The 12,863-nt window shown below is 42.5% G+C and overlaps 1 long non-coding RNA gene across 1 annotated transcript; it reads left to right on the top strand.

The window, feature by feature from the left end:
- The first annotated feature begins 3,227 nt into the window (after nucleotides 1-3,227).
- Nucleotides 3,228-10,106, top strand: LOC111819071 (uncharacterized). The gene is made up of 3 exons (XR_002822867.1): nucleotides 3,228-3,373; nucleotides 8,531-8,741; nucleotides 10,090-10,106. It is a non-coding gene; the product is annotated as an uncharacterized LOC111819071 (long non-coding RNA).
- Nucleotides 10,107-12,863: the final 2,757 nt, after the last annotated feature.

The raw sequence follows: 12,863 nt of genomic DNA, 5'->3' as shown, positions 1-12,863 counted from the left end.
AGGTTGACCAGTGACCTCTGTGTAGGGTGGCTGGCCCGTATGCTTCTCTGTAGGGGAAATCCTAGGTTGGCCAGTGACCTCTATGTGGGGAGGTCTGGCCCGTATGCTTCTCTGTGGGGTAAATTTCAGGTTGGCCAGTGACCTCCATGTGGGGAAGTCTGGCCCATATGCTTTTCTGCATGTGGACCACTGTGGGAGTATGAGGATAGCCCAAAAATGCTAAGTGGCATAGCCATGTTGTGTGCAGATGTGCACCTTCATAAATGTGGGAAGAAAGCTAGGAGAGCAGTAGCAGCTGTGAATTGGCTGCTACTCTGGGCTGTTCAGCTGGCCACTGAAGCCCAGCTAGCTGCTGCAGCATACATAAGAGTGTTGCAGGAAGAGTTACCGTTAAAAAAAGATGTGTGGCAGTTGTGTGCAGCCACGACTGATGTATTGAGCAGCTGCATCCGCGATCAGGATAAGCAGCTAGACACGTGTGCCTGCAGGTTTGTAAAGGCGGGGGATTCAAGGGCTAGGGGAACAATCCCATAGCCATTGCTCGAAGCCCTCCAACAATGAGACCAGAGATAGTTGGAGAAGCTAATCAGGTCCCTGGTGTGAGAATATCCTGTAATACCCAGAGTTAAAACAGCAGGGGAAAAAAAAGGAGTAAAAAGCCCTTCACAATAGCTTGTGTTGAGTGGCCTTGTAGAGACCTTAGAGATCCTCTCTGGAATTCTCTGATAACTGAGCAGCAACATAGTTACAGCTGCAATCATAGGGGGAAAACTAAAATATGAGCGCCCTCCTCCAGGTTACCAGGCAACTGGGCTGAACCCATGTGCAGTGCAATGGATTGCTTTTGTGGGACCTTTCTTGCCATGGTCTTGAAACTCCCACTCAAGTGACTGGGAGGATGATCTTGCCTGTATACTTCTCTGTGGGGGAAATGCCAGGTTGGCCAGCGACCTCCATATGGTGGGGACTGGGTGGGACTGTGCAAATAGGGTAATTGTGGCTCACCAAGGGGATTGGTCAGTTTTGCCATCCTGCTGGGCTTGAAATGAGCCATTCCAGAGGTGTGAAGGAAAGGATCTCACCACCACCAAGGAAGAACAGCCAGGAGTGAAGCATGTCCTTTGGACCTGGGATCCCTGTGTTGAGAGGCTCCTGGCACCAGGAGGCGGAGAGAGAGAGCTGTAACACTGAAGACAACGAGAAGCAGTGGCAGAGAAACAGCAGTAGGAGAGATAGGCAGGAGACAGCATAGTGGGATTCCTGGCCCACAGAGCAAGAAAACTGAGTGCCTTTGGGCAGGAGGCTTGCTGGAGGAGTAGGGTGCCTGTTGGGTACTTGGTGGAGGTAGGTTTGCTGACCCACGGAGCTAGAGCTGAGGGCCTTCAGGCCGAGGCCTACTGGCAGAGTGGGGTGCCTTGAGGGACTTATCGGCAGAGCTAAAAGAGCTTTGTAACACTTGCCTGAGCAGGGCAGAGGCCTAGGGCCAGAGAGAGGTGTGCCTGTGAGCATGGCTGAGAAGAGGCTGTCCTGGTGGAAGAACTGTATCCTGAGTGTTCCTGAACCTGAATTGTAACCTGTTACTTCCCTAATAAACCCCATAATTGTATTGTCTGTGAATTCTGGGTGGCCATTGCAATGAATTTTCAAACCCAGCAGAGAAGTAGAGAGTGAGGTGGGAGGGGCTGTTGGTGTCCGAACTGGTAAAGATGTTAGAGGGAGGAGGCATGTCTGACCTCTGCCTCATAGGAATCAGCCTTAGGCTGTTAATCTTAATTCTTCTTCCCTCTTGTGACATTAGAGGAAGTTAGATACTACCTCCACGCCATTTTTCCATGAGGCTTGCACTTGGTATGGTGGAAGCCTGGCTCCACCAATGACTGAGGGTTCTGTCAGCTTTACCCAGATCTTCTGATTTTCAGAAATAATTAAGACTAAGGATTAATACTAGGTCCCTCTGTCACCAGAGAGGACCAGAGGCCTTATGTTACAATTAAAGTTTGATGAGGAAATGAAAAGAATTGTGTCTTGAATTGTATGACTGTGATCTCTATAACACCTGGCACCCAAAATGAAGAAAACTTTTGGGTCTGAGGTTACCATCATTGAGATCCTTGCCCAAGCCTGACTATGGATAAGTCCCCTCAAGGCCCCTACAAACACTTATTGTATGTATTAATGATGTTGATGTATTAATGTACACCTTTGTAAACTTTTGCCTCCAAGCACTGACAAGAACTGCTGCCATTAGGGCCATTTTTAGTGGGGTACGTGGAAACTGTGACATGGGCTATAGCTAGTAGCCTGGTCATTCAGTCTGGCCACTGACAACCACCAGACTGACATAGAAAGCAAGTCCCTTTGCGGGGTGAGACATCTGGTCTGGACCAAAAAAAAAAAAAAGTCAGTTCTGCTCCTGGTAAGCTTTTACTTGTGTGCATGGTCACCATAAAGGCCCCTATGCTGAAAGGGGAAAACAACCAGCGAGCAGACTGCCCTGCCAACTGACTGCAGAGGCTGAAGCATCCTCTGTTCCAGAGCAAAGAGATGTGTAACTAACCACCTCCTGGATTTAAGAGAGGATGGCCCATGGAGATTCACACACCATCCTAGACTGGGCCTACAGGCATGGACTGCCACTGTCATCAGAAAATGCCAAACAGCACAGAAAAGCTGACTTGCCTACGAGACCCCGGCCAAGGCTAAAATCTGCCCAGGGACAGATTCCTGAGCCAAGAGGCCAGGGCGTTTTCAGCAGGTAAATCATATTGGGGCTTCTTATCCTATACAGAGGTTTCCACTGGATCTTGAATGAACTCTTCATGCTCTGTATCACCCCTAAACCATAGGGGCGATTGAGCACTTCAATGGACAGTCCTAAACGGCTGATGGGAGGGGACAAGACAACCTCAGCCTGAACTATACATCTCAGGCAAGCAGTCTGGGGTCTCAGTGCAGCAGTTCCCTGCAGGGGCACTTCTTATTTGTACTGTGTGTTTGATCAAACTGTCTATTCTATAAAGTGTGTTTCTTTTGTATACAGCTGTTCCTGACAAAAGATCTGGGTTCCCATGGAGGTCACTGCCTCAAGAATAGGACACTCAGCCTAGGTGGTTATACATCAAGGCCCATGGGAGATAGGGGAGGGAAGGGGGAAATCGTTAATGTTGTCTCTTTTTCTTCCCAGATGATCTCACAGTGATGGACAGGCCCTTCATCCATGGACCCCTATGATACAGGCTTTTGCTAGAGCTACCAATCAGACCAACTGTTGGCACCCTTCATTTTTGGAGGCAGATTTTACATTACTGGTCCATGCCTGGACACAAATGTTGAGCCATCCCTGCATTCCTGGAATAAGTCCCATTTGTTCATGGTATATGACTCTTTTAATGGTATTGGGTTCTGTTCACTAGTATTTTGTTGAAGATTTTTGCATCTATATTTCTAAGAGATATTGGCCTATAGTTTTCTTTTCTTGTGGCTTTGGATATCAGGATTATGTTTGCTTCATGGAATTAAGTTAGAGAGCATTCCTTCCTTCTCTATCTTTTGGAAGAGATTAAACAGGATTGGTGTCAACTCTTCTCTAAATGTTTGGTATAATTTCCCCTTGAAACCATCTGGTCCAGGACTGTTTTTTGTTGGGAGGTTTTTGATCACTGATTCAATCTCTTCACTTGTTATGGGTCTATTGAAACTTTCTATTTCCTCTTGAGTCAGTTTGGGTAGGTTATGTGCTTCTAAGAATTTGTCCATCTCGTCTAGGTTATGATGAAATGTGTTTATTGCCATACAGTTGTTCATAATATTCTAATTCTCTTTCTATCAAATCGGTTTTAATTCCTCTCTCTGATTTTTTATTTTGATTATTTGCATCTTTTCCCTTCTTGTCAGTCCAGCTAAAGGTTTGTCAGTTTTATTGATCTTTTCAAAGAACTAACTTCTGGTTTTATTGATTTTCTCTGTTGTTTTTCTGTTTTCAATTTTATTTATTTCTGCTCTGATCTGTATTATCTACTGTCTTCTGGTAGGTTTAGGCTTAGTTTGTGTTTCTCTTTCTAGTTCCTGAAGTTGTCTAGTTAGGCTTTTGATTTGAGATTTTCCTTCTTTGTTTTTTAGGCATTTATTGCTATAAGTTTTCCTCTGAGTACTGCCTTTGCTGAGTCCCATAAATTTTGATATGCTGTGCTTTCATTTTCACTTGACTCTTAAGAAATTTATGATTTTTCTTTTGATTTCTTCCTTGACTCATTGGTAGTTTAATATTATCTTGTTTAATTTACATATGTTTGTGTATTTTCCAGTTTGTTTGTTTTTTTCTGTTATTGATTTCTAGCTTTGCTTCTTTGTGGTCAGAGAAAATACTTTGTATGATTTGTATTTTTTTAAACTTATCGAGACTTGCTTTGTGACCTAACATGCGGTCTATCCTTGCAAATGATCCATGTGCACTGGAGTAGCATGTATATTGTGCTCTTGTTGAGTGGAATGTTCTATATATGTTTGTTAAGTTTAGTTGGTTTATAGTGTCATTCAGGTCCTCTGTTTCCTTGTTGATCTTCTTTGTAGATGTTCTGTCCAGTATTGAATGTGGTATATTGAAGTCTCCAACTATTAATTGTATTGCTATCTATTTCTCTCTTCAATTCTATCAGAGTTTGTTTTATATATTTATTTGCTCCAGTGTTGGGTGTATATATATTTATGATTGTTATATCTTGATGAATTAACCCTCTTATCACTATATAGTGTCCATCTTTATCTCTTCTAACAGACTTTGTCTTAAAGTGTACTTTGTCTGATATTAAGCTTGCCACCCCAGCTCTCTTTTGGTTGTTATTTACATGGAATATTTTTTCCATCTTTTCACTTTCCACCTATTTGTGTCTTTGCATCTAAAGTGTGGCTCTTGTAAACAGCATATTGTTGGATCATGTATTTTTATCCATTCTACCACTCTTTACCTTTTGATTGGAGCATAATTCATTTACATTCACTGTAATTACCAATAAGAAATGACTTACTTCTGCCATTTTGTTTTTTGTGTGTCTTAAGCCTTCTTTGTCCTTTGTTACTGCTTGCTTTTGTCTTTTGTTGGTTTATTGTAGTGAGGCATTTTGGTTCCCTTCTGCTTTCCTTTTGTGTATGTTTTTTAGATGTTTTCTTAGTGGTTACTATGAATATTAGCTTGTATTTATAACATCCTAGGGTAAGTTGGTACCAACTTAAATTCAGTAACGTAAGAAATTCTATACTTATAACATTCTCTCCCCCCCCTCCATTTTGTTACCGTTGCCACTAATTATGTCTTTATATTTCACGTGCTTGGTAACATCATTTTATCCTTGCTTTTTATACATTTGTTGTTAAAAAGCTTAAAGGACAAAACAATTAGAATTATTAAGCATGAATACCTTAATACTAGCCCTTACACTTGTCCATGCAATTAGGGATCTTTGTTTTTATGTATGACTTTGAATTACTTTCTAGTATCTTTTCCCTTCCATCAGTAGAACGCTCATAAGTATTTTTTGTAGGGCCAGTTTGGTGGGTATGAACTCTCTCAGCTGTTTGCCTGGGAATGTTTTAATTTCACATTCATTCTTAAAGGACAGTTTCACTGGGTATAGTATTCTTGCCTGACAGTTTTTTTCTTTCAGCATTTTAAACATATCATTCCATTGCTGTGATGGTTAAGGTTGTGAGTCAACTTGGCTAGGCCATGATTCTCAGTGGTTTGCCAGTTATGTAATAATGTAGTTTCACAGTTATGTAATGATGTAGTTATCCTCCTTTTTGTGATATAAGGTAATCACCTCCGTGATGTGATCAGATGTGATCAGCCAATCAGATGTAAGGGGCATTTCCTCAGGGGTGTGGCCTGCATCTGATATATATGTATGTCCTGGCAAAGCTCACTGGCTTTTGCTTGCTCTGGATCCCACATCCGGCTCATCATCATCTGACCTCTGGTTCTTGGGACTTGAACCAGTGGCCTGCTGTATTGCCTGCTGATCTTGGGATTCATTGGCCTCTGCAGCCTGTCAGCCAGCAGCCTGCCATCTTACCTGCTGATTTTGGATTTGTCAGCCTCCACAGCCCATGAGCCAGCAGCCTGCTACCTGACCTTCTGATCTTGGGTTCGTCAGCCTGTGTAGCTACATGAGTCAGGAGAAGCCTCCAGCCTGATGCTCTTTCACTGCTTTCAGGATTCTGTCTTTATCCTTACTTTTTGAGAGCCTAACTATGATCTGTCTTGATATAGATCTCTTTGAGTTTATCCTGCTTGGGGTTCTTTGGAATTCTTTGATTTGTAGATTCATGTCCTACATCAGTCTTAGGAAATTTTCTGTCATTATTTTTTCATATATTCTGCCCCTTTCTCATCTCCTTCTGAAATTCCCATGATGTGTATATTAGGTCACTTGTTGTCGTCCCATAATTCTATTAAACTATACTCAGCATTCTTAAGCCTTCGTTCTTGTTGCTCTTCAGCCTCTGTAATTTTGACTATCTTATCCTCTAATTCACTGATTCTTCTGCCTGATTAAATCTGTTGTTAAATCCTTCCATTGTGCTTCTCATTTCAGTTCTTGTCCCTTTGAGTTGAAATATTTTCTGTTGTGGTTTCTCTTTATCTCTTTTTTTTTAGACCCTCATTTTGTTCTTGCATTGTTTTCCTTATTTTTAGATCTCTGTCCATTTTCCCTTAACTGTTTAATTATGTTTAACATTGTTGTATTATATTCTTCCATTCTTTTCATTATTTTGTCTCCCATAGATGCGCTTTCACTCCCTTCATCATGTTCATTTGGATGGGGCATTGTTTCTCTTTTCTTTGTGTGTCTTGTCATTTTTTGGCTGGGGCATTGGAATTTCAGGGGTGTTAACTTTCTAAGTTCTCTCCAGTATTTGGTCTTTTTGCCTATAGTGCTTTCTTCATAAAACTCTTAGGCAGGCAGAGTCTTTAGCATTTACGTACCATCTCCTCTCCCTCTCTGTGATAGCTCCTTCTCCCTCCTTAGTTTAATTAGGATTTGAAAGTTCCAGATCTCAGTTTTCAATTTTCAGTATCTCCCAAACACACCAGATAACACGCTGTGGTCTGTCTTTCCACCAGCAGGCACCGCCACTCATGTGAGATTTCATACACTAATTAATCTGTCCATCAGGGGTACAGTCCTGTCTCTCTAGTTATTACTCCCTTCCTTCTCTGTTTCTGCAACCATGTTTTCAGTTGGAAAACCCACACTCGTTGAGCCCCTTCAAGGCTGGGTGTTGCCCTCTGGTTTTTCCCAAGTCTTCCTTTCCTGTTCTGTGGGGGCTGCTTATATTTGTGCCAGTATTCAGGGAAGCACAGGCAGACTTTCCTCCGTTTCAGGAGGAGGAGTTCCTGGAACTCCCCAGAAGGACCTCCAAGAGATTTGTCTTGTTGGTTTCTGATCCCTAGTGGCCCTGTGCTGGTTGGGGGAACAGTCTCCACTTAGGTGACCCACCTCCAGGCTCTACTGTAAGCAGTCTTCTGTAGGAGTTCATATCAGTCTAACAGCCAACAGTTACCTGGTGGGGAGGGGCTGTCAAGCTCCAAATGGACCCCTGGGGTGGTCTGTCATGTTGTTCTCAGACGCCACCCCCCGTAGTGTTTGCTGTGGGTGTAGCCGCCACTCAAGATGCCTGCTTCCTAGCACACAGCAGCCTCAGTCAGCAGTCCTCAGCTCTGACTGGAAGGCGGAGCATACAGACCCAAACAGACCACCAGGGAGGTCTGTCCTGTTGGTTACAGAGGCCTGAGCTATGACGTGCGCAGGGAGGCAGGTAGCATGTTGACTATGGGAACAGACTCCATTACAGGAGGGGCCTTCTGTAGTAATTTGCAGCAGCCTTGCAGCAGACAGTGTCTGGGTTGGGGAGGTGCTGGCATACTCTGAATGGAACCCTGGAGAAGTCTACCTGTTGATATTAGAGCAGAAGCTTGGGGTCCTGTCTCTTTGTATAGGCAGGGGATGTGGTAGTTAGAGAAGCAGGCTTTTTACTGGGGCTGCTTCCCTAGTTCACAGCAACTGGTGGCCCACGTGTCTGGGAGAAGGGGCAGGGATGGTGGGATAAGTGATTTTTCTACCGTATCTTAGTCACTGATTCATTAATTCTTGCCTGTCTGCAGATCCTTGCTGCTGTCCTCTGATCCCCAATTCAGGGTCCCTCAAAGCCAGCACTGTTTCCTTGTTGTATTTCTCATTGTATTTGTGGGGGAGGATCAGAACAGTGATCTGTTTATGCCTCCATCTTTCCAGAATCTGCCTCTAACAATCTTAATAAGAAAAACAACAACCTCTTGGTGTGAATAATATGCTAGTTTGCTAGTGGTTTTATGACATTTATTCACCTGTGCTTCCAACCAATCACGGGGGTAGGCAGAACAGGTTTTATTTATGAGACTGAAAGACAAGGAACTAAGGGATCTGATCAGGGTCTTGGTGCACAGTTGGAGGCTGACAGAACTGGAACCCAAGCTGCCTGTCTTCTAATCCAGGGCTGTAACTCAGATTCAAACATGCCTGTAGAGAGAAAGCAGACTGTGGGACGACACTTAAACTGTCTGAAAACCCTGTCGTCAGCACCCTACCTGTGATATCCTAGGAAACCTACAAAAAGCAGGAGCATGAGGTAAGAGAGTGAGAAGAGGAGTAAATGAGAAACCTGGAGAAGACCAATACCAAAAGGAATACATAAAAGAGAGAGAGGTAAGAAGGAAAACCTACCGATAAAAAGGAGAGCTGAAAAAGGAAACTGAGAAGAAATGTATAGCAAAAGACACCATTATCAAAGTTAAAAAACAAATGTCAGTGGAGGAGAAATATGGACCTGTTAACAGATTCAAGGGGAAAATTTTTATTCATCTCAATTGATACAGAAAAAAAACACTTAAATTATTCAACATCCATTTATATTAAAGAAAGGAAAAAAAAAAAAAAGCCTTCATAACCTGATAAAGGACATCTACAAAAATTCTACACTAAGCATCACCACAATGGTGAGATATTGGAAGCATTTCTCTTAAGATGAGGAAAAAGACAAGGATGCCTCCTCTCAATAGTCCTAGTCAATACAATAACGGAAGTCTTAGCCAGTCCAGTAAACAACAACAAAGTATAATTATTGGAAAGAAACAAGAATGTCAGTGTATGTAAATGAAATTATTGCATATGTACAACCCCAAAAGAATTCAGATAGAACTGATAAGTGAGTTTAGCAAGGTTGCTTTGTACAAAATCAATATAGAAAAAAATCAATATACAAAATCAATTGCACTTCTATCATCAACAACTATCTGTTAGAAAATGTAACTTTAAATAATATACTATTTGTTTACATGAGTATACACATATGTAAAAATTAAGCAGTGTCCTTGATTTGTGCACTTTCTGAATACCTCAGTAAAATTTTAATGAATACACCATTTGGAACAGCAACAAAAATATAAAATACTTAGGAATAAATCTAACAATAGATGTGCAAGCCCTTTGTGGAAGAAAATGATAAAGCTTTATTGGAAGACATTAAAGAAAGTCTAAGTAAATGAAAAGATATACCATGTACTTGGAGTGGAAGACTTGATATTATAAATATGTCAGTTCTCCTTAAGCTCTCAGCACTGGGGTAAAGGGGTGATAGTCAGAATCCCCGATGCCTGGTCCTGTGATAGTATCTCCCATTTGCCCATCTCAGGAGCTGGCTGAGTGGGACAGCCCTTGGTGGTCCCTACATATAGGGGAGGCTTTCTCACATTGGAAATCACATTCTTGGATCCTGCATCCCACACCTCTCCCAGCTTCTCTTCCTGGTTTCTCTGGTGGATTCCTTTCCACCTGCCCAGCCCCTTGCAGGCCTCTCCACAAATGGCAGAGCTGCAGGGAGCTCCCAAAGTACACCATGAAATTACCCTGATTAGGTCTGAAAGACATCATCAACCCTCCATCCCACCTCCCCCACCCCCAATATCATAATTGTATCAAACAAAATGATACCTCAATCACCTAATAACCAGTTGGACTTCAATTTTCCCTGTGTCCCCAAACTGTCTTTTTGCAGTCAGTTATACAACCAGGAGCTGAACAAGATCCATGGATTACATTTGGTACGTTTGTCTCTTGAGTTTCTCTATGACAGTTCTCCCATCACCACCACACAAATTTTTAAAATGCCCTTTATTTGTGGAATAAATAATACATTTTATTGTGTCACGTTCTGAATTGGTTTATTGTAACTTTATGGTGTCATTTAAAGTGCACCCCTGGATTTCCAGTTTCATCTCAGGATGTACATGTCTGGTTGTCCCACACTTTGAGGGTTTTTAAAATAATGTTTATCATAATTTTTTTTCTTTTTCTAAAGTGGTATTTTTTTTCCACTGTAGCAAATTTAGAGGAAGAAAATCCTTTATTCTGCTACCTATAGATAACCACTGTTAATATTTTGGTGTATTACTTTCCAGCCATTTTTTCTATGCATATGTTATATAGTTGAAATTCCAAGACAAAAACGAAGCAAAATAGAGCAACAAAATAATATGAAAAACACTAGCTATGAAAAAATTTATTTTAGAAAGCTTCCCCCGAGACCAAGGAGTAAATCTCCCTTTCCAAGTGGTGTCATTTGAGGTGTCTTAAGGGCACAAAGGTCAGGTGGGGGACAGTGGAAAATTCCTGTTTCTCTTTTTCTACCCAAAGACTACTGGAGATTTTTAGTCTATGTGGTAATTATTTCCCTAGTGACTTTCCAGTTCTCAGAAAGATAAGAGAGCTCCTGACATTAACTCCAAACAGATGGTTGGAGTCTCTTTCACCATCTTCCCCTTCCTCTCCCTGCTCTCCCAAACAATCCAGATACAGCTAAAAGCACAGATTTGGAAGAGGAAGGGAAGTGTGGTTGGGGCTGAGGATGTTTGTGTGACATCAGGCTTGAGGGCACTTTCAGAGGCCAAGTATTATCTATGTTCAGCTCAAACTGCTCTAAGAATGTTATCTCTAACCATGTGCTGGTATCATCAAATTCCACTACAAACTGTACTTAAGGCCCTGGAGAGTTTCTCATAATGGGAATTTCATATCCAGACTTGGAAATCACTGCTGATTTAAGTGGGCTAGAAGAAATAAATATGTATTTCTAAATTTTATTGTCATTTCTCTGATGGGAAATGGAAGGCGTTAGTTAACAAGGGGGGCTATGCACACAGTTCCTTTCCCTCAGGTCCCTGGCCTGAGACATGAAGCTCTCCCTCTCTGCTCCCCAGTTCCAGTTGACGGGTGCCAGGAAGCATCACTCACCACCACCACCACACCCTCCATCTGCGTGAACAGGACTCCCAGAGGATGGCCACTCCTTGTGTTAGCTCCATTACCACCACAAGATGCAATGCCAGAGATCCGGGGGAGATATGCCTATTAAAGTAAGTCTAGAGAACCATTTTCCTTCTCCTGGTCGCTGCTCCTCAGGAAAAAAATTAGAATCGAAAAAGAAAAAAAAAAAATCACTACACTCAATAATATCTTGTGTCATTTTTATGCAAGCTGTAAAGTCAATGTAAGAAACATTTATTGTGCGCCAACCGTAGTATGGAGCCAGGGCTCTGTGAACATACTAGACGCTGCTGGATGCTTAGAATACAACATGGTCCCTGCCTTTTTTGAAGTTCCAGCCCAGTAAGGAGTACAGATATGCAGACAGGCAATGATACAAACTAAAAGAGATTATGTACTTGGCACAGTAAGCCAATAGTATGTATTAGTGAGTGACAGCAGAGTGCTGAAGGCCAGAGCCAAGCTCATGGAGTGTGCAGAACTGAAAAAGGCTGGAGCACAGATTATTTGGGGAGATGAAGCTGGAGAGTTAGGCAGGAGGGGGCAGACCACGAAAGGCTTTTCAGGCCCAGTTGAAGCTTAGTGGGATTTACCCCGGAAATAGGAGTAAGAGGTAGTACAGGAAGTTGCCTCCTGCAAAGCTGTTAGTTGGCCTGGGTCTCATTCTTCCAGGATGGGGAAGGGTGAAGCTTCACAGCAACTAATCTGTGTAGAGTAATTCTTCCTCTTCATGTGTACTGAGCAGTTACACTGTTCAAGAGAGTAGTTTGCCACCATTTGATATGGAGAGCCCCACTGGGCAGAGTTTCCTACTGGGTCATCTTGGGGCTAGTTGGCCTTCCAGGTGTCCTGCCCACACATGGTTCCTTCTGGCTCAGGCACTGACCTCTGGTCCAGTCCGTTACAGCTGGGCATAATAATAATGAGAACAATAGCAATAATGGCTTTGGTAAAGATTGCTAGTTTTTCCAATATTAGTTCTCCGATTTTTTATCTTTAGCAGGACACATGGCCACTGAAAAACATCTCAATTCCCAGCCTCCTTTGAAACTAGGTATGGCAATGGATAACGTCCTGGCCAATACAACACAGATGGAATCATTTTTCCAAATTTCAGGGAGGGCTTCTAAAGGGAGGAGTGTGCCCTTCCTCCTTCCTGCTTCTTGAATGCAAATGTGATCAGGGACAGATTATCCAATAGGCAAGGTAAGTGTGGTGCTTTATGTGATAGTCAACCGTGGGGTGGGAGCCCTTTATTGAGGGTGAAAGAACAAGTTAGAAACACCTTACCTCCGTAATGATCTTGGAAGTGCCACACCAGACCTGGCAGATTATCTCAGATTTTGTTTATGTGAGAAAGAAATTCACTTCTCTCTTGTTTAAAACACTGTTATCTTGGGTTTTCTGCTTGGGTGACAACACAGAGGTAATGCAGCTGAACCAAATTCAATCTGACGTAGGCACAAATTACCACATATGGAGGGTGTACTGGATGCCAGATGCTGA

The sequence above is a fragment of the Trichechus manatus genome, unplaced genomic scaffold, assembly GCF_000243295.1.
Source record: "Trichechus manatus latirostris isolate Lorelei unplaced genomic scaffold, TriManLat1.0 scaffold00261, whole genome shotgun sequence".
Lineage (NCBI taxonomy): Eukaryota > Metazoa > Chordata > Mammalia > Sirenia > Trichechidae > Trichechus > Trichechus manatus.
This window is presented reverse-complemented; position numbering and strand designations above follow the sequence as displayed.